Source organism: Protopterus annectens, chromosome 8.part1 (genome assembly GCF_019279795.1).
Source record: "Protopterus annectens isolate FY-2018-M chromosome 8.part1, PAN1.0, whole genome shotgun sequence".
Classification (NCBI taxonomy): domain Eukaryota; kingdom Metazoa; phylum Chordata; order Ceratodontiformes; family Protopteridae; genus Protopterus; species Protopterus annectens.
The window spans coordinates 313,907,822-313,930,385 of NC_056742.1; positions in this window are offsets into that span (position 1 = coordinate 313,907,822).

Consider the following 22,564-nt stretch of genomic DNA (forward strand, 5'->3'; position numbering starts at 1 on the left):
CAACCATACTGCTCAGCCTGCAAGACATGGAAAACAGATTAAGAGGCCTTTGTAAAGTAGGTACATCCAGCCTAAAACTGGACAGCTAATTAGCATAAAACTTGAATACCATATAGCACATAACTTTTCTCTGCATCCAGTCAGAGTGTGGGATACTACTAAAAATTCATGTCTAAAAAACAGAGAGTGACAAAAATGATGGAAAATATAAGCATATTGTTAAAGAGACAGTATAAAATCTGCAGACTTTAATGAACTGTATTACAAAATTGTACCACACAAGGTAATTTATTGTTGCTTCTGAAAAAGGGAGATGTAAAATATGTGTCCTCTTTGTGTTTAAATTATTGGTGGCACTAGTACATTGCTCTTGTAGTGTATTTTTTCATTTACTGGACAACTTTAAAAATCATGTGTAATAAAGAGATTCAGAAAATTCTGTGAAGAGGTAAATTATGTCTGAAAATAGGGACATACTTCCAAAAATATGTTCACCATGTACCGAGGTAAATAAGGCCTGAAAATACGTACAGTGCTCCAAAATTGGTACAGTTGAGAGGTCTGGTGGCAACCTCTCTGAATTTCAGGCACCATGATGCAGTAGGTACACTGACCAGGCAGACAGAGCTGTTCATCTCCCAGCAAATAAGTAGAATGTGTATTGCCTGAACAAGTAGAGTGCGCATGCAGATATGCAAAGCACCATATATTTACAATGTTTGCCATACTGTACAAAAGATCATAACAGATGTATGTCACTGGTAACTATATAGGTTATACCACTGAGTATCTCTATGCTGTTACATTATAGCTAATTAATTTAATTAATTTTACATTTGTTGACCGGGCTAGTCTAGCTGGTACATGTCCATTTTCAGTAGAGGCCCAGGGAGAAAAGCTCCAAAGACATATGGAATAGAAAAAAATACAAAAATGCAAAATATAAAATATAAAAAACTATAGTATAAGATATACAAAGGAGTAACAGTAAAGATACATGCAAAAAACTAAATTAGAAAGTGGTTGGAGTTTAAGTAAGCAAAAATTAAAAATCCCCCCCCCCCCACATAGTAGCAATAGAGAGCATTCATTAAAATAGTATTAAACTACAATACTTTGAATGAGCTTAGCAAGAGCAGTAAGGGATACTGTAAAAATGCAAGACAGTAAGTTTACAATGTTGTTGAGATGTAGGATGTTAGCCAGGGTTAGTGCAGGAACATAACCAGTGTATATTGAGATATGATTTTAGTTTCTTTTTAAATAGTGTAAGAGATGACAGAGAAGTGAGGTCAGTAGGAAGTGAATTCCATAACTTTCCAACAGTGTTAGAGAACAGGGTATCAACTGCTAAGTTATAAGATCTGCAGGTGTTAATCAGAAGTTTGTTGGATGACCGTAGGTTTTTAGAATTGTTGTAAGGGATGAAAAGGCTTGAGAGTATTGGTGTATTTGTGGGTTGAGAGAGGATCTTATGGGCTATAGCAAGCTGGAGATATTGTAAATGGTGTAGAAACTCAAGCCAGCCAAGTTGTTTTAGGTTAAGGCAGTGATGAGTCCTGAAAGGGGAGGCAGTAGCAAATCGAGCAATATTATTATAGGATACTGCTAGTTTGCTGAGGTTACTTTTAGAAAGATTTGTATAAATGGGAGAGGCATAGAGTAGAGTAGAGATAAGGTGAGTTCTTGCTAAAGCAGCCCTGGCTGTTGGTGTAAGAAAGGGTTTGACTCTATAGAGGGAACCTAGTATTTTATTGACTATCTTTATAGTGTTATTGATATGAGTATCAAAATTGAGGTTATTGTCAATTGTTATTCCTAGTAGTTTAGTAGTTGGGTCGGGAGAAATAAGTGTACCGTTGTTTGATGTGAGTGTGAAATTAAGTGGGGGGGACTTACGGGTAGGTGAGAAGAGGAGCATTTTAGTTTTTTGGGGATTTAGAAGGAGGCAACAGTCAGTGAATCATTGTTCGACAGTATTAAATGCTTTCTGGGTAAGGGTATGTAATTCAGTTGGAGAAGTAGCTGAACAGATAATAGTAGAATAATCTGCATATTGAATGCATGTAGTATGTGGAATTACTAACTGAAGATCATTTATATAAATGGAAAAAAGCAGAGGACCTAATATAGAACCCTGAGGGACACCGAGAGAGATGGGCAGGAGATTAGAAAGGTTATTGTGCCAAAGTACAGCCTGCTGTCTGTTTTCAAGATAAGATTTGAACCAACTGATGGCTAAGAAATCAAGAGAAAGTGATTTCATTATATGTAAGAGGAGTTGGTGATAAACCATGTCAAAAGCTTTGGATAAATCAAGGAATACTGCAGAGGAAGGAATACTTATGTTCCGGTTTTTATTAATACAATCAGTGAATGATAGCAGGGCAGTGGTAGTACTGTTGTATGGCCTGAAGCCATGTTGACAGTTAGCTAGTAAGTTATTTTGTAGAAGGTGTTGAAGAAGTTGCTTATGGATACACTTTTCCATGATTTTTGCCAGAGGAGATAGTAGAGCTATTAGACGGAAGTTAGAGAAGTCATAAGAGTTGCCACCTTTGTGTAATGGAATAATGTGGGAGATTTTCCAGATTGATGGGATATTACCTTCACTTATGGTTCTATTGATCAGAATAGATATTGGGTAGGCAATGGCTTTTGCACCTTTTTGAAGGTATTCTGCAGGGAGTTGGTCAGCTGAAGGGGTGTTGGGTTTAAGTTTTGTGAGTAGGGAGGATATGGTGGAGGTGGAGACAGGTTGTAACTGAAATAAGGGGGGAGCAGTTAGGGATGAAATAGTAATATTAGAGGTATCAGGAGATAGGTGGTTGGCAAGAGCTTGGATGGCATTGGTGAAGAAGGAATTAAAGGCATTGGCAGTGTGAATAGGATTATTGGGATTAGAGCCTAGTGGATTGGGAGTGATAGATTGCCCTGGGTGAAGAAGTTTGTTAATGCTGTTCCAAAATGTTTGAGGTTTGTTTTGATATGTCTCCTGTACTTGAAGGTAAAAGTTTTTTGTCTAGAATGATGGCTTTTTTTGTACTGTTTCTAAGTTGCCTAAAGGTTTGGTGATCTAATGCATTCTTAGTGGAACGCCATTTTCTCCAAGATTTGTTTCTTAAAAGGATTTTTTGCCTAGTATCATTAGAGAGCCAGGGGGCTGGTTTGGATTTACATCTAACAGAACGTTCTGGAGCATGGCGGTTCAGGATGGTTAAGAATGTAGTGTTGAAATACGCTACTGCTTCATCCAGTGGGAGAGATTTTAGTGGTGACCAGTTCATTTGAAAAAGCTCTGTCGGAAAGAGTTCAGGATTAAATTTCTTTTTGTTACGTACAGCTCTGACCGTATTAGGGTAGGTGAGGTTAGTTTTATGTCTAATAATATATGTGAGAGCGTGATCGCTTATGTCATCAGGAAGGATTCCTACTTTATAAGTTTGGTGATGATTGTTAGTAAGTATCCAGTCCAGGGTACTTTCTGTATTGTTGGGTTTATTTATTCTGGTGGGGAAGTTGATAGATTGTGAGAATCCGAATAAGTTTATATGGTTGCTAGGGAGATCATTATGATAGGGCTGCCAGTCTATGTTAAAATCTCGTAGGATTATGGTTTCTTGGGGTAGATTAGAAGAAGTCCAGTTGAGGATATTTTCAAGGGTGTTAATGTTATTACCAGGGGGCAGGTATAAACAAATGACATTTATCGCTTTACAAGTATTGATTTGAAGTTTGGAGATTAGTATTTCTGCTTTATTATTTTGAGGTGGAGAAAGGTCTATAGTGCTGACTCGTAGTTTGTGTTTACATAGGATTGCTACCCCTCCTCCCTTTCTAGTGGTGCGGTCTTTTCTAATGATGTTATACCCGGGTGGAGTTATTTCATTGTCTAGAACCATGGGTTTTAGCCAAGTTTCAGATAAGCATAAAAGATCGAATTGGTGGATATTTAAGAGGGCATGTAGATGAGGAATTTTGTTGTTAATGCTACGAATATTAAGGTGTGCTATGAGGAGAGAGTTAGCAGGCAATATGGTTGCCTGTGTATCCTATTCACATAAAGATAACATGAGCTGTCCCACATACAGCCATGTGTGTGCAAGACGCCCTTCTCAGATTAATTTTTCCCACTAGTCCTGCATAATTACAACAAACAGAATAACACTACACATACCACCATACAGAAGGTAGCCATACATGTGGGTAGTCCATTTATCATCAGTGGAACTCAAAGAAAGGTCTTGCCAACAGTGGCCAATTTCAGATGTTGCTGCATAAGGGGCTGTCATGTATGATCTCCCAACAGCTTACACACGTATTTCTTAGTAATTCCAGGTTGTCATTCCCGAAGGTGAAAAGCACTGTAAAGTAAATTCTCTCAGGCAGAGAATGACTTTCTGCTGCAAGCCCTTAGTGCATTTGTTTGTGTCTTTTGGCTTTTCCCAGTTAGGGGTCGCCACAGCGGAACTCCAGTCCGCTAATGATTGGCAGTAGATTTTTATGTACTGGCTTGCCAGGCCTAACGTACAATCTTCAATGAAGGAACACCCATTCACGCGTGTCGCCACACAGAAGACGCTCTAACTGAGAATTGAACGGGCAACGCCTTAGTGAATATGGTGGACAAATACTCCAGCATGAGAGATCTGACCAAGCCTTCCATGTGTGTGTGTGTCTCTGGCATCAGTGTTGTTGGTGGTCAAAATCAAAACTACACACAGATCAACATCACTGCACAGACACACAGTAAGGCAGTGTGCCTGGCATAGGAGTTGAAGGCTTCTGGTGGGATGTCCACCAACAGAGTCTCCAATGACAGACCTGGAAGAGTTCCTTGCATCTTTGTTTGGAATTCAGACAGTTCAGGAATCCTTGGTGAAGTACTGAACGTCAATGTTAAATCACATGTGGCTCCAGATGGATATATCTACACATGTGGTACTACACACAGCACTTGTACAAACTGGGGTCAGATAACTTACGAGCATGGCTTCTTTGTCTTTTACAGGAACATCGGGACTACTGGTGCAAAGACCATCTGCCCAAGATTTGTTAAGTAGATTTTTTTTCTAAAGCACTCAGTTATATAGGACTAGCTATATGAGTTAGTGATGGGCTTACTCTTAGACTGGGTAATGTTTGGTGTTTTCACAGGTGTTACATTAGTTATCTGGTTCCTTTCCTTTGATATAGACCTGACTGATGTCAGGGAACTGTCTGGCTCTGAGAATAATGGTAGCCAGGTCCCGGCAGAGTCAGATGTCATGGCATCAGTAGTTAGACTTGGGTAATAAGATGATTACATCCCCACTCCCTTCCATGGACACAGCTCCTGTACCTATGCAACCCACCATAAAGAGCCAGGGTGCCACCCACAGACAGGAAAAGGCCAAAATATCAGACCAAGAAGAGGCCTTATCTCGAGCAGCAGGGGCACCCTCAGTTGTTGCCAGCTCCACTGAGTATGATAATGGTTTCAGAGGATGGCACACAATTGGCTGATCATATTGTGGGTACTCCCTCTTTCCTGAGATGAAAGTCTCAGTGGCCATTATTCAACAGTTGTACATGGCCATAATACAAGGGCAGACAGAGACCAATAGAGCCATAGCTGAAGTAGTTGGGGTAGTAATTGATCTGTATCAAGACCTGCAGGAGCACATATGCAGCAGAGGATTCTGTGCTGCCAACCATCACTTACATTGTACTTTCCATGGCTGGTCCACTTCTGCTGCCTATGAAGATGCCCACTGTGTGAGGGGGAGGACATTGGGCACAGTGTCATACCTCTCAATTGTCCAGAGTTTTGCAGAATGTCCAGATTTTTGCCTCATATTTTTGTTCTGTTTCTCAAAATTTGTGATTTTTTTTTTTTTTGGAAAATCATTGAGGATTAAAGTAATTATATAATAACAGACATTACAGTTTGAGAATTCATATCCTTCAGAAAATGCATAATAATGGAAAGCCTGTTATTCTAGCAACTTTCTAAGTTTATAGAACCAATATTTAAAATCTGTTCCTATTTTTGGGCCTTTGTCCCTCCATTGTTTCCGGCTTTGTCCAAATTTCCTGCACTGAGAGGTTGAGAGGTATGCATAGTGCCACCATCTCAACACCACCATCCAGTGCTGAGGGCACTGCAGGGTGTCATGGATGTTCATGTGGATGGTGTGTTTGCCCAAAGATCAGCCATAACATGACCTGGCATTGTTGATCAAAGAACACTGTGAATGTTGTGGTCATGCCTGTGAATTTCCCAGGACAGGGCACCCCTGTGAACTGGGGCATGCATGATTAGTGCATACATTTCCTGCAGGAAGTGTGTGCATGATCATTGCATACATCTCATGCAGATATCCTGGACCAGTTCACCAGTCCCCTGCACAAGGCTGCATTGTTTGCCAGAGTTGTGTCCCTACACACCTGCAGAGAGACACACACACACACACACACACACACACACACACACACACACATTTACTCACACAGCACTGCCCACCACCACCAAGTTACAAGACTCTGGAGACATCACCCCTTCCCTGGCCAGTCTTCCTGGCTCCCCACAATCCTCTATTTATCTATTCCTCTCACACACACAAACACACACACATTGCTGCACTGCCACTATTGACATTTGACACCGTGGACTTTCTCACCTGTGCACATGATGACAACTATGCCCTCAGTGCTGTGTTACCTGGGTAACCTGTGCCATATGCAAAGTGTGTCTAGTTCATGCATAGTAAGCACAGTGTGATATAGTTATACATGCATAATTTTTGCTGTTCTGTTTAATGCTTATTCTTGCCCATCATTATGAACAAGATGCTGCCTCTCAGCCAGTATCACAGTCTACTGCTCCTGCCCCCACCTGGCAGTCATCCCCTGCAGCTTGTTCTTCCACATAAGGAACTTTCTCTGTTGTTGACTGTGGTACTTCTTCCCTTCAAATGTCTCTGCCCTGCTGTAACTGTTTGCATATCACTGTTATATAATGCTGCACACACTACACAGATTTTAATGCATGTTCCATGGTTATACTGCAGTGCACCACCAGAGACATTTGTACAGCAGAAGCAGTGCTTTAACAGTCCAAAAACATGGTCAATGATTTTTCTCTGTGACAGTGCAGTGCTGTTTGCATTCTCTGTCATGGTCTGTGGTTTGCTAATTGATGTTATTAGCGATGGCTGCAGTGCATATCCAAAATCACCGATATGGTTCCCTGTGGAAAATCTCCCTCCACAGAATGCTAATATAATTCATGTGCCAGATGTGTAAATTGTGGGCAATTCCAGGGTGGCCTACTGACACAATATATATATATTATAACCAGTGCACTGTAGCCCACTTGTCAGTTGATACATTTGTCCGTTGTCCCATATGGGACATTTATTGCAGTGTGGGCATATTCAATGTATCCTAGTATTTCAGAGAAGTAAGCTATGTCATAAAATGTCTGCATAGTGTTGCATCTCTCCTTTATGATGCTTAGAAACCACATAATGCTTTCACGCATGATTTAGCTTGAGGAAAGGGTAGACAATCCTTGAGGCAGATACTTGAGATACAGCTACCATGCTACCCACTGGTTGTTAAAATATCCTTGTAGCCAGAATTCATAAAGCCACACATACCTTAGTGTTCACAGTGATGGGTACTCCATGCATCCCAGCAGCCTGCATATGAAGGTGACACATCTCAACCATCTCCTACATGATACCTTATGAAGCCTCTCTCCACAATGTTGTAGCCCGCTATTTCTGTATTGTGGAGGGCATGAGATGTTCAGTACAGACAGAGATCAGTGACATTCACTTCCCTGACTACCCTGACTTCCCTGACTACCAGAAGTGAAAACAACCTCTTGCATATATATATTGAATAATGTGATAGCTACCCTGTATATATTTTTGTGGTCACTCTCCTGTAACTCTAGGAGTTTATTGGGATTCAAAACTCTGGCAGTAGCATTTCTTTGAGCAAGATATATGAGTTTCTGAATTCCTGCCGTAATGTTTACCATCATTTTTAATCACCATTGCACTCATTTAAATTATATTGTTCATTTCCATGTCATTAAACCTCCATACACATATTATACAGGCTGCAGTATTTCTCAGTCTTCCATGATGGAGCTCATTGTGTCTCTGAATAGCCCCCACCTGGCACATGGCTACTGTTCATACAAAATTGGCTACCATAAAGAGAAATATGTTTCTGAATACCTGGGTCATTGTTTGCCCTGGGATGGGGAAAACTTTTCCACCTTCATTTCCTTGAACATTATTTACTGTTTATAAAGTGGTTTGACTTTTGTCTGGCTTATATGAGGGCTATAGTATTCTTTGATATTTCAGAAGTGTATTGCCAGTGAGCTAAAGCCACATTCATAAAAAAAATCCCAGTCTTCTATGTAGCACTCTATTCAGACAATAGGTAGCAGTCATTCAGACAAAAAATATTATTGGATGACTTCCAAGATGGCTGCACACTGAGTAACGATTGTTTCTAGCTGTCCCAGTGTGAAAATAGAAACTCAGCAGAGAAGGCCAGTAGACTTGGGTTTATGGGTAAATTTCAGTAACTGGCTAGTAAGTCCACTGCATGGATGCCAGGAATATAGACATACAAAAGACCTGGAAAATAATCAGCTACAAAAACTGAGGAATAAACACTGACTGGTGATAGTTCTGCAGCTGTTCAGCAAAAAGCAATGCAACCTTCATACATGACTTCCAGTAACCTATAGGAAGATATAAGACAACTGCATACAGACCTGGTTAAAATAAACACAACACTGATGGAGTATATCAATAAAAACAACAAAAGGTTGGAAAATGTAAGAAGCTTTAAACAGATATTCAGATGAGATGATAAAGCTGCAAAAATCAGAGGTTGAAATAAAGAAAAGGCTGGCTGAATATGAGACTACTCAGGAAGAGATATTTCAAAAATAATAGAATTAGAGGACAGAGCACATAGGGAAAACCTGAGATTTTCAGCTGTACCAGAGATTAATTGTATGAAAGCACAAATAAGCAACTGGACTGGTATTCCACAGCAGGAATTGCTAGTTGAAAGGGCACATTGTGTGTATGCTCCAAACCTGGCTATAAGAAAGCAACATAGACCTTTAATAATAAAGATGCAATTCTACCAGCAGAAGGAGTTGATTCTGACAAAATTGTGGCAGACAGACAAAGTACTAAAAGTGTGAGACAGCAGAGTATTTGTGGAGAATGATTACTCATTGTACTCCAGACAGAAGATGAGTAAATTCATTCCACTATTCAGGGAATGTTGAGATAATGGTATGAGATTCAAACTAATGTACCCAGCTATCTTCAAGGTATTCTTCCCTGGAGGGACAAAATCATTTTTGATGAAGTACATGCTAAGGATGAAATACATATGTTTGTCCAACAAAATGTAAGCTGTGAAAAAGAAGGAGATTCGACTTCTTGTTATTCTAGTAATAAAGACCACAGAGGGACTGTACCTGTGAAAACTTTTCAATGGAAAATGTTGGAGAGAAGGAAGGGAGCATGTGAGTAGACTAGAAGAATTGAGAGTATGTTGGAAATGAAGCAGAGACAAGATTTTAGAGATGAACAGTAATAAAACCAGCTACCTAATATGGAATTACAATGTAATCATATTTGTGAAATGTGACAGAACAAAATAATCTGAAAATATTGAACCTTTTCAGAGTTTGTTGGACTTGTGGGGGACTCTAAAGCATATGCCCTACTTCATGTCATTAATGTTCAGAAAAGTGCTTTGGGGAGGGCAAGAGGAGGAAGAAAGTTAATTGTAAGTAAAGATATTTTTCTCTTAAATTGTACCAATTTTGTAGCATGTGGTTTTCTTTACATGATATAAAGCAAAGTTTTTTCAGTTATTTTTAAGTCAAATCAGGATTGTAAGCAGGTGCTGCTGTTCTTTTTTCTTTTATTTTCTTTCTCCCTTCACTCTCTCTTCTTGTTCAGTTTTAAGAAATATAGGCATTGCAATGTATAAAAAAAGAAATAAAAAAAGAAAACTTGGTTAAAAAGCATGATAAAAGAAAATAATAATGTGCTTTTTCTCACTCTTGCATGGGGAAATGACTGGATTAACTACTTTAGACTGATTTAGTAACAAGTTTTAAGAAAGAGCAAATAAATGAAAAAGAACATTGAGTATTATGAGGCTTTTTTCTAGCAAATACATGTATCCTCAATAACAATTCTGCAGCTGGTCTTCATTTTTCCATGGAAATAATCTGATAAAGAGAAACTGGCTACAGTCTGGTGGAGAGTGATTGACTGAGGAAAAAAAAAGAAAAGAGAAATTGGTTATGAGATAATGATCTTTGAAAGTTTTCAGGGGCTTTCTCAAAGTAGATAATGTTCTCTGAAAGCATGCAGGGGCTTTTTCAAGGTAGTTAATGTTCTCTGAAACATTCAGGGGGTTTCCCTGCTGGGAGAGCTATAAAGATAAGACAAAACCAGTCAGCACTTAGAAGCACAGGCTGCACCATGCATCTTAGCATGGATGGCCTTTCTTTTAAGTTAACTCAAGTTTGTGAATATGGCTGTCAGTTTGGAACTTTTGTTCCTATTAGGAGGGTAAAACTTTAATATTTGAATGTGTACATAGTTTTGTGGGTTAGTATTAAGTTAATAGGTTTTGGGGGGTATTGGGGGGGTGTTTGTTTTTTTGTTTGAGGGCTTTCAATAAAACAAAATTTTTTATAACATGTGACATAGGCTGAAATATATATGACAAGAAACAAATGTATAAAAGTTCAACCTGCCAAACAGTGTATGCGTGTAACACAAAAGCTGGAACTAGACATTTAACAAAAAAGGTGTTATACATAAAAGGTGGAAGTAACAACTTTTTAATACAATTATGCTTTCTTTAATGTCTTTACATTTAAATGGCCTCACAGATAAATACAAACAAGAAAGAGTAGTGAACTATATTAAAAATCTAGAGTACGAATAGCTATGTTACAGGAGACAAATTTTGAAAGAAATGAATAAATGAATTTAATAAAGAAACATTTTCAGGATGGTTATTTAGTGGAATATCTAGGATAAAGGAAAAGACAAGTACTTCTATTAAGTGCAAGAGGAGCTCCAATAGTCAAAGAAGAAGATAAAAAAGATAATAATGGCAGATTTGTAGTGCTAAGGGGCTACTGGCATGGGAAGAGAAATACACTGGCATGTATTTACATTCCACCTAAAACTTCTGTAATGGAGCTTAAGGAAAATCTAGGAGAAATAATCAGTTTTCAGCAAGGAATATTACTTATAATTGGGGACTGGAACTTGATTTGCAGCAGTGACGATGTGTCTGGTGGGCCCACAAAGGAAAATGTAACAAATGAGGGTAGATTTTTGAAGAAATTTATGAAGATATTTGGATGTGAATTCAGTAATAGAAGTTCGGAGTAAATTTACATATTATTCCCACAGATATAAAAAACTGGGCTAGGCTAGACATAATTTACATTTCACAGGAACATGTGCATTTAATTGAAGGTCTTAATACCCACCCAATAACTATTTCACATCATGTGCCAATAATAACTAAAATAAAAACACAGGGTAATTAAATAAAAATGAGACATTGGAGCTTTCCCACCTATCTGTTGAAATGAGAGGAATTTAAAGAATGGGTAGTGGAGATTATTCAGGAGCTGTTAGAGACGATCGAAATTTCTCCTGAAAATATAGCTAGGAAATGGGATAAAATTAAGGCAGAGTTTAAAAATAGGGTACAAATAAAAGAAAGGAAGCTGTGGTTAAGAAGTAACAAGAATTATTTAGAGGGACTGACAAATGTTAAAGTATTTCAGAATAGAGGGAATCTCACAGAACAAGAAGAGGATCACCTGCAGAATGCTAGGCAGAAAATAAGGGATTACCTTGATAATATGCACAAGTTTAGAAAGCTTGCTGTTAAACAACTCTTTTTGATAACACTAAAGCACAAAATGTTTTAGCACAACTCAGGCAACAGAACGTAGAAAGGGCTATCGCCAAACTTAGGGAGCCTATAACAAAGAAGGTAACGAGATCCTGTAGAGGTATTAGAAATATTTTGGAAATTCTATGAGAGTCTCTGTAAAGCAGAGAAACATGAAAATCAAGAAAAGATACAAATGGAAATGTTTATAGACGAATTAAATATGCCAAGGTTAGAGGTACATGAGGCTCAGTTACTAACAGAATAGGAAGAGATGACATAAAAATGTGATGTATAATCAATCTACAGGAAAGTCCCCAGAAATAGATGGTATTCCTGTGGAAGTTTTCAAGTTAGGAGGAAAAAACTGATAAAGATCTTGAAGGTTTTGTTTAACAATATCTTAATAGAAGGAGAAGTACCACCATCCTGGAAGAAAGTAGTTGTAGCTGTAATACCTAAAGGGGGTAAGGATCCATTAGATCCAGGTTCATATAGGCTCATTTCAAAACTAAACCGTGATTATAAAGTGTTCATGTCTGTAATGGCTAAAAGAATGGCAAAAGTAATGCCAAAACTGATAGATATGGATCAATGTGTTTTTGTGGAGGGGAGGCAAACATTTGAATTTGACAACATTAACAGAACAGTGATGATCCAGAGGGAAGCAGAATGTAAGAAAATACCATTGTTGTTGGTGGGTTTTGATGCAAAGAAAGCATTTGACAGAATAAGCTTGGACTTTATGAGCAGGGCAATGGAAGCATTTGCATTGCCTGAAAAAAATTATAAAGTTGATTACGAGAATATATGAGGGATCAGAGGTGAAAATTAAACTGGGCGGTGTCCTCTCTGATAATTTCTGCTTGAGCAGAAGAATCAGGCAGGGGTGTCCTCTTTCCCCTTTATTATCTGTATTATATTTAGAACCACTAGCAAATAAAATAAGGGACACAGAAATTCAAGGATATAATTGATATGGTAGTCAAGAAAAGCTGGCTTTATTTGCAGATGATATTATTTTGTACACAAGAAAACCAGAAAAAGATGCCACAGTGTTGTGGAACATTTTGTGACAGTTTCAGATCTTTTCAGGATATAAAATTAATGAAGCTAAAACAAAGGCAATAGTGGTAAATGATATACCCACACACAGTCTGGTTCAGGAATACACATATTTATGGGGACATGATAAAATGAAATATTTAGAGATATGGATTAAAATTTATTCTAGTGTGGCAGCTATGGATATGTGGGAAGAGACTAAACAAAAGATAATACAAAAACTAAGAAAATTGAAGCTTTATTATATGGATATGGATAGTAAGATGCAAACAATTAAAATGTTTTTAGCCCCTTTAGTCTTATACACAGGTCAGATATATTTTTATCAACCAGAGGAGAAGTTGTGGGTAGCAATTAATAAAGATCTGAAGGACTTTATCTTGGGGGGAAGATGACAAGAATCAAGTGGGATAAGCTGATTCTCCCAGTAGAACAGTGTGGATTGGGATTACCCAGTTTGAAGGGGTATATCAGAAGTACACAGTTAAGACTTCTATATAAAGCACAAAACTACAATTCAAAGTATAAAGGGATGATGATGAAACACAGGGGAGGATCAAAAAACAAGGAGAGACTGGGATTTCAACAATAACCATGCAGAATATTATATCCATAAAGTAGCAGAAAGTATTCTAAAAACTAAACCAACATGGGAATGGAGAAAGGAGATTCTGCCAACAGGGATAATTGCAATTGGGGATAAAGACAATTGGTAAGACGGGGCTGTAAGTTATTGGAGAAAACTGGCAAAGGAACCAAGGTTATTGTTGTTTGTCTTTCGGCTTTTCCCGGTTACGGGTTGCCACAGCGGAACTCCGGTCCGCTAATGATTGGCAGTAGATTTTCACGAACGCCAAGGTGCCAGCTCGACGTCCAACCTTCAATGAAGGCACACCCATTTATGCATGTCTTTCAAACACCACCCAACTGCAGGGAGGACATGCAGACTCCACACAGAAGGCACTCCCTGCACTCCAGCCAAGAATCAAATGGGAGAACCTCTTGCTGTGATTGGGAGCAAATAATTAGAGCGGGAAAGATGATAGAATGGAAGGATGCCAAGAGTTTATTTGGACTGCTGGTTAGAGATTGCCTTTCCTATCAGGGATTAATATCAGAGTGTATGCAAAGAGAAAGAAATATGGGGGTGCTAAAGGAAAGACCAGCTGCTATTAAAAAGGAATAATTAGTAGAGCATATAAAATATTTTATGATAACCGTAAGAATCAATTAGAAGAGGTTAGAAAGGATTGGGAAGAGAGACTGGATAAGCAATTCACAAAGAAACTATGAGAGGATATATGTATTTCTCCCAAATATGCAACAAAAATGTAGGAGATTTAAGATTTTTGCCTGTAAATGTTTACATAGATATTTTTATATCCCAAGTAGACTCCAAAGAATTTTTCCTCAGGCAGAGGGTAGGAATTATGGTATTTGAGTTTACTTCCTCATTCACCCAGTTGTGCCGATGTTTTGCTGAAGCACAGGATAATTCTGAGAAAGGTAGATATTTAGCTTTCAAAGCTGCAGCAAATGTTATGCTCACTGATGATGAAAAATGTAGTGTCAGCTGTTCCTGGTAGATGGGCAGTAAGACAAACTGTTAACCATGTGATGAGCAGGTTTCTGAAGGGTGAGAGGGTGACAGCTGGAATGATCACTGACACTGATCCATTCTGTGTATAAAAAGTAGGTGGATAGTTCTCTGTAAACATTTATTTCAATGACCGAACGAATCCTTATGGATTAATGGCAAAACATTCCTCAAAGGGAAAAGTGATATTATAATTCTATTCTATTCACAGCTATGTGAATTACCTAGGTGGTGAACAAACTTTGCTGCCTGTATACTGTCTCATGTCATGTAAGTCTTAATAAACCTATGATATCATGGGGCTTCGTTTGGAACTTGTAGTGCACCTTAAATTGTGTGCAATTTTTGATCCCAGTGCTATAAAAAGCATTCATTATAATATGTCTGCAGATGTTCATGAATGTTTTTTCAATTTCGGTCACAATGTGTGGCCAAAAGTGCAACCACATTGGTCGTCTGAACCTTATGGCACTGATACTAAACTAAGCTCAGTAGTGCCATTAGGAAACTCATGTGATCTGCATTTATGCCTGCTATTGACATTCTTGCTGTTTATGACATGCTGAAACACCAGTTTTCTGCTTGTGCTGTTGATTTTTCTGTTACTTCAAAACTAGTATTACTTATATGACAAGCTGTAGAAATTTTCACTATTGGACTTCTACAATTCAATTACCATCTTTGTTTGCTCCTGCCTTTTGAGGAGTTTTTGATTTACATTAGTATGAGCTGCCTTATACTTAAACAGAGTTGAAGGTTGGCACAGAACACTGAAGTGTTTACTTACTGATCTGTGTGTGGTAATGAATGTGCTGGTGTGGGAGCAAGGTGGAGCTGATGATGTATATGTTAATATTACTCCTGGTGTGCCATTTACTCTGCCTCATCTGTCTTTGTAGAAAAAGGAAGAGATAATTGGATTTATTATAAGTCAGATAGTATCTTATAGTGACTAGATTACTAAAAGATGTTATTGTTGCATTTGTATGTTAAAGTGGATTTGTCACTTTTCAGTGTTCGATGTTGTGCAGTGTGACTTTATAAATTAAATTACACACACTGGAGACAGTCTCATTAATTCAAGTGCAGTTCATTTACAGTGCTAATCTGAAATAAAGTTCATGGTCAGGGAAAAAAATGAAAACAAGCACAGTATTTGCTTATATTCCAGTAATGGGTCTGAGAGTCCAATTTTAAAGTCACTTAAAGATATGCCAACATTTTTTTATAGCTCTTAGGTACTGCAACACTGGAAAAGCTGCCTCACACATCCAGAATTAGGTTCATGTACTCCTCCACAACTGGGTTCCTGGGTTTCACAAGTAAATTGACAGGTAGGTTTCTGGTACTCCACAGATAAATCCAAACTTAAATCCCTGATATTCCACAGCTTCTTCTTCTTCAGATTCCCCCAAAAGTCTTGGTCCTTGGTCTTGAGAAATCCTTCTTTAAGAGAGGCAAGCATCTCTGCTTTTTTTAAGTTACAGGCCTTGCTTTTAACAGCACTTCAACAGGTAGCTCAGTTTAAATTGTGCTACCATATGCTTTAGTACTATAATGAGTAGTCTATTTGGACTACAGTTCTACCATGGTCTTACTATACTGCATGCTATACACACAAGACCTCAAAACAGCATTCCTACATCTTAATTAGTTACTGTGACACTATATATAATGAGCATAATCCACTATTGCCAATATATAGATACTGTATTTTTTAACAAGAAATATCTTTATTAAATTATCACTTATGAAACAGGCAATCATACATTTATATAAATGAAAACAAACCATACTGACATATTTTTAGTTGAAAACTCATTTATAATTTATCCAGTCATTGTCAGTCAATTACATAGCTCATTCAAATCCTGCCTTTCTTTAAACTTCATCTCATTCAAATCTTGCCTTTCTTTAAACTTCATTCCGCCTCCAAAATATTATTCTGCATGTATTGTTCCTTTTTTTTCTATGTAATTTGCTTCTACCCTTTTATAAAGGTTCTGTTTTCAGTTGTTTTATCTGTTATTGTATTCACTACTTCTAGTATAGTTGGTTTAGTCTTTGATTTCCATTTTCTAGCAATTGCTTTTTTGGCAGCCACCATAATTAGACAGCAAGACTTTATTATATTTAGGTAATTCCAGTTATCTATCATATCTCATATCTCATATCATATCTCAGAAAAATCATTTTCCTAGTTATATCAATTTGCTCACCCAATATTTCTGACAGAGTAGTCTGCATGGAATTTTTTAAGTCTGCCAACTCATTACACTCACAGAAAAAATTACCTCTTTCTTCCCCATCACCCCTCCAACATTTGTAATCTACCTGAGGAAAAATCCTTTGGAGTCTACTTTGGGTATACAAATACCTATGTAAACACTTCTGAGCCAAGATCCTAAATCTTCTAGACTTTGTTGCACATTTGGGATGCATACATATATCCCTCCATTGTTTCTTTCTGAATTGCTTATCCAATCTCTCTTTCCAATCCTTTCTAACCTCCAATGATTGAGTCTTATAGTTATCATGCAATATTTTAGACACTTTACTAATTAGCCATTTTCTAACAGCAACTTCTGTTCTAGATTCTACTAAAAACTCTACCGGTGCTGGTCATTCACTTAGAATCTCCCTGTTTCTTTCTCTTTGCCTATTCTCTTTTATTAGCCCTTGATAGGAAAGGCAATCTTTAGCAGGCAGTTCAAATAAATTATTGGCTGCTTCCCATTCTATTACCTTCCCTCTCTAGTTATTTGATCCTGATACCTTGGTTCCTATGTCAGTTTTCTCCAATGAATTCTAGCCCCCTCTTCCTATTGTCTGTATCCCTAATTACAGCCATGCATTCCTGTGTTGACTTAGTTCTTAGAATGCTTTCTGCTGCTTTATTAATATAATATTATGTATGGTTGTTGTTATTCTCCTTAGGAATGTGCATCCAAAATACCAGTCTCTCATTGTTTCTTGAGCTTCCCCCCTGTTTTGTCATCATTGTTCCACTTTGAATTATAGCTTTCTGCTTGTGCTATGTATAGGAGCCTTAAATGTGTAGCTCTGAAATGCCACATTGAAATAAGGTAATCCCAAACTACCTTATTCTGTTGGAAAAATCCTACATGACTTTTACCATCTTCCCCTCCCAGATACAATCATTCAGCTCTTTATTAATTGCTATCCACAACTTCTCCACTGGTTGATAAAAATATGCCTGACCTGTGTTTAAAACTAAAGGAACTAAAACATTTTGATTGCTTGTATATTGCTACCCATATCTGTAAAACAAAGCTTCCAATTTCTTAGATTTTGTATTATATTTTGTTTAGCCTCTTTCTGCATATCTTTAGCTGCCACAGCAGAATCCCTTTTAATCCATACCCATAAGTTCTTCATTTTATCATGTCACATAAATAGGTGGTGCTGCGGTAGCGTTGTCGCCTGAGAGTAAAACGTTGTCCTGTTCGATTCCCATTTAGAGCGTCTTCTGTGGGGAGACATGCGTGAATGGGCTACCTTCGTTGAAGGTTGTGTGTCAGGGCTGGCAACTCAGCACGTAAAAATCTACTGCCAATCATTAGCGGATTGGAGTTCCACTGTTGCGACCCCTAACTGGGAAAAGCCGAAAGACACAACAACAACATAATATGATTATTGCTGCTTCCAAGATGGCTGCACATTGAGTAACAGTTTAATTATGGCTCTCCCAGTCTGAAAAAAGAAACTTGACAGAGAAAGGCAGTGGACCTAGATTTCTGGGTAAATTTCAATAACTGCCTAGTAAGTGCACTGCCTAGATGCCAAGAAAAAAGAAATATAAAGGACTTGGAGGAAAATCAACTACAAAAGTTGAAGAAAAACACAGACTGGAAAAAGTACTGCAGTTGTTCAGAAAGAAGCAGTGCAAGGTCCAGACATGACTTCCAGTAACCTACAGGAAAGTATAAATCAGTTGCACAAAGACCTGGTTAAAATAAATGAAATGCTGATGGAGTATATCAACACAAACAATAAAACACTTTTAAAAGTGGAAGAAGCTTTGAACAGATATTCAGATAAGGTGACATAACTGCAAAACACAGAGGATAAAATGAAGAAAAGGCTGGCTGAATATGAGAGTGCACAAGAAGAGATGTTTCAAAAAATAATAGAATTAGATAACTGAGCACATAGGGATAGGGAAAACCTGAGATTTTCTGCTGTACCAGAGAAGCTGTAAGGAACAGACTGTATTAATTTTATGAAAGTACAAATAAGCAACTGGACTGGTATTCCACAATGAAAATTGTTAATTGAAAGGGCACATTGTGTGTATGTTCCAAACCTGGCTATGAGAAAACAACCTACACCTTCATTAGTAAAAATGCAATCTTACCAGCAGAAGGAGTTGATTATGACAAAACTGTGGCAGAAGGACAAAGTACTAAAAGTGGGAGACAGCAGAGTGTTTATAAAGAATGACTACTCATTGCACTCACTGCACTCCAGACAGAAGAGGGATAAATTCACACTGCTGTACCCAGATATCCTCAAATATTTTCCCTGGAGGAATAAAAATATTTTTGATGAAGTACATGCTAAGAAAGAAATACAAAAATTTGTCCAACAAAAAGTGAGCTGTGAAACAGAAGGAGATTCTGCTTCTTGTTATTCTGGTAATAAAGACCACAGAGAGACTATGCCAGTGAAACGCTTCCCAGTGTTTCAATGGAAAATGATTGAGAGAGAGAAAAAAGCCGAGAAGTTGACTAGAGGAATCAGGAATTCACAGGAGATGAAGCAGAGACAGGGTGTGGGAGATGGAGATGAACAGGAATAGAAGAAAATAATCTGGAAATATTGGACTTTCTTGGAATTTGTTAAACTTGTAAGGGACTCCAAAGTATATGCCCTACTTCATATCATTAATGTTTGGAGACTAAAATCAGTAACCTGGAAATTGACAAATGTGAGATTGCAAAGCAGTAATTATATTTGTGAAACAGGAACAGAACAAGAAAATCTGGAAATATTGGACTTGTTTGGACTTTGTTAAACTTGTAGGGGACTCTAAAGCACATGCCCTACTGCATATCATTAATGTTCGGGAAATACTCAGGAGGGAAGAAGAGGAAGTGAGTTAACTGTAAGTAAATCAATTTTTTTCTTAACAGTATTACTTAAGTGGTGCATGATTTTCTCTGCATGTTATAAAATAGTTTTTTTAGTTATTTTTAAGGGTAATGGGTATACTAATGTAAATAGGTGTTTAGGTTTATTCTTTTTGTTTCTTTCTTCCTTCTTCTCTGTTTCTCCTTGTTTAGTTTTATGAAATGTAGACACTGCAATGTAAAAAGGGGGGGGGGGTTCTGGTTAAAAGAGCATGAAAAAAGAAAAAATACTGTGCTTTTTCTCATTCTTGCATAGAGTAATGACTGTGTTAGCGTTATACAGTAACATGTTTTGTCAGAAAGCAAGTAAATGAAAAAGAATATTAAATATTATAAGGTCTTTTTTTTTTCTACTAAACAGTCCTGTATCTGGTTCACATGTCACTATCAAACAATTTGATAAAGAGAGATGGCTTCGGGGAAATGTTTTCTGAAAGCATTCAAGTGTTTCCCAGCTGGGAGAGCTGTAAAGATAAGGCAAAACCAGACAGCAATTAATAGAATCATAGGCTCTACCATGCATCTTAGCATGGATACGCTTTTTTTCTGTTTAGCTCGAGTCTGGTTGTGTGACTGTCACTTTGGAACTTATGTTCCTATCAAAGTAGTAAAACTTTAATATTTGATTATGTACATAGTTTTTTTTATTAAGTTAGTAGGTTTTAGGGGGGTATTGGGTATATGTTGTGTGTGTGTGTGTGTGTGTGTGTGTGTGTGTGTGTGTGTGTGTGTGTGTGTGTGTGTGTGTGTGTGTGTCTGTGTGTATTTGAGGGTTTTCAGTGAAGCAAAAAGTTATGCAACATGTGACATAGGCTCAAATGGAGATGATAAGAAACAGTTGTACAAAAGACAGGCCAAACAGTCCATGTATGTAACACAAAAGTGGGAACTAGAAACGTAACAAAAAAGCTGTTATACATAAAAGGTGGGAATAATAATCCCTCAAGAATATGATTCTTTCTATAATGTCTTTAAATGTTAATGGTCTCACAGATAAATCCAGAAAAGAAAGAGTAGTAAACTATATTATAAATGTAGTGTGCAAATAGCTATGCTACAGGGGACACACTTGGAAAGAACTGAACATGTGAATCTGCTAAAGAAAGGTTTTCAGGATGGTTATTCAACAGAATACCTGGGGCAAAGGAAGAGAGGAGTACTTAAATTAATTGCAAGAGGAGCTCCAATAGTAATAGAAGAGAAAAAAAAAAGACAATAATGGTAGATTTGTACTGAGCGACTACTGGCAAGGGAGGAGAATTACAATGACATGTATTTATATTCCACCGAAAACTGCTATAACATAGCTAAAGAAAATTCTGGGAGAAATAATCAGCTTTCAGCAAAGAATATTACTTACAGGTGGGTAATGGAATTTGATTTGCAACAGTGAAGATGTGTCGGGGGGCCCAGAAAGGGAAATATAACAAAGGAAGGTAGATGTTTTAATGAAATTTATGAAAATATTTGGCATAGAATATGTGAATTCAGAACTAGGAATTTGGATTGAATTTACATATTATTCCCTAAGATACAAACACTGGACTATGCTAGACAGAATTTACATTTCACAGGAATATGTGCATTTAATTGAAGGCCTTGATACACACCCAATAACTATTTCAGATTATGCACAAATGATAACTAAAATAAAAACACAGGGTAATGAAATAAAAATGAGACACTGGCGCTTTCCCACTTATCTGTTAAAAAGAGAGGAATTTAAGGAATGGGTAGTAAAAATTATTCAGGAGCTATTAGAGAAGATAGAAACTTCTTCTGAAAATATAGCTAGGGAGTGGGATAAAATTAAAATGGAATTTAAAAATAGGGTGGAAATAAAAGAAAGGGAAATATGGTTATGAAGTAACAAGAATTATTTAGAGGAACTGACAAATATTAAAGTATTGCAAAATGGGGAATCTCACAGAACAAGAAGAAGAGCAACTACGGAATGCTAAACAGAAAATAAAGGACTACCTTGATAATATGCATGAGTTTAGAAAGATTGCTGTTAAGCAACTGTTTTTAGATAATAACTATAGAGCAGAAAAACTTTTTGCACAAAGACTCAGACAACAGAAAGTAGAAAGGGGCTGTCACCAAGCATATGGAGCTTATTACAAGGAAGATAACTAATGATCCTGTAGAAGTATTACAGATATTTCAGAATTTATATAAAAGTCTGTATAAAGCAGAGAAATATGCAAACCAAGAAAAGGTACAAATGGAAATGTTTATGGAAGAATTAAATATGCCAAGGCTAGAGGGAGAGGAAGCTCAATTACTAACAGGACAGGAAGAGATGAAATAAAAATGGTGATGTATAACCAATCTATAGGAAAGTCCCCAGGATTAGATGGTATTCCTGTGGAAGTTTGGAAGCTAGGAGGGAAAAAAACGAAGAAGATCTGGAAGGTTTTTACCGTATTTTAAGAGGACGAGAAGCACCGGCATCCTGGAAGAAAGCTGTGGTGGCTGTAATACCTAAAGAGGGTAAAGGCCCATCAGATCCAGCTTCATATAGGTCCATTTCAGTTGTAAACCATGATTATAAAGTGTTTATGTCTATAATGGGTAAAAGAATGGCAAAGGTGATGCTGAAATTGATAGATCAATGTAGTTTTGTGGAGAGGAGGCAAACATTTGACCTCATTAACAGAACAATGATGATACAGAGGGAAGTAGAATGTAAGAAAATACTACTGTTGTTGGTGGGTCTTGATGCAGAGAAAGCATTTGCCAGAGTAAGCTGGGATTTTTGAGCAGTGCACTGGAA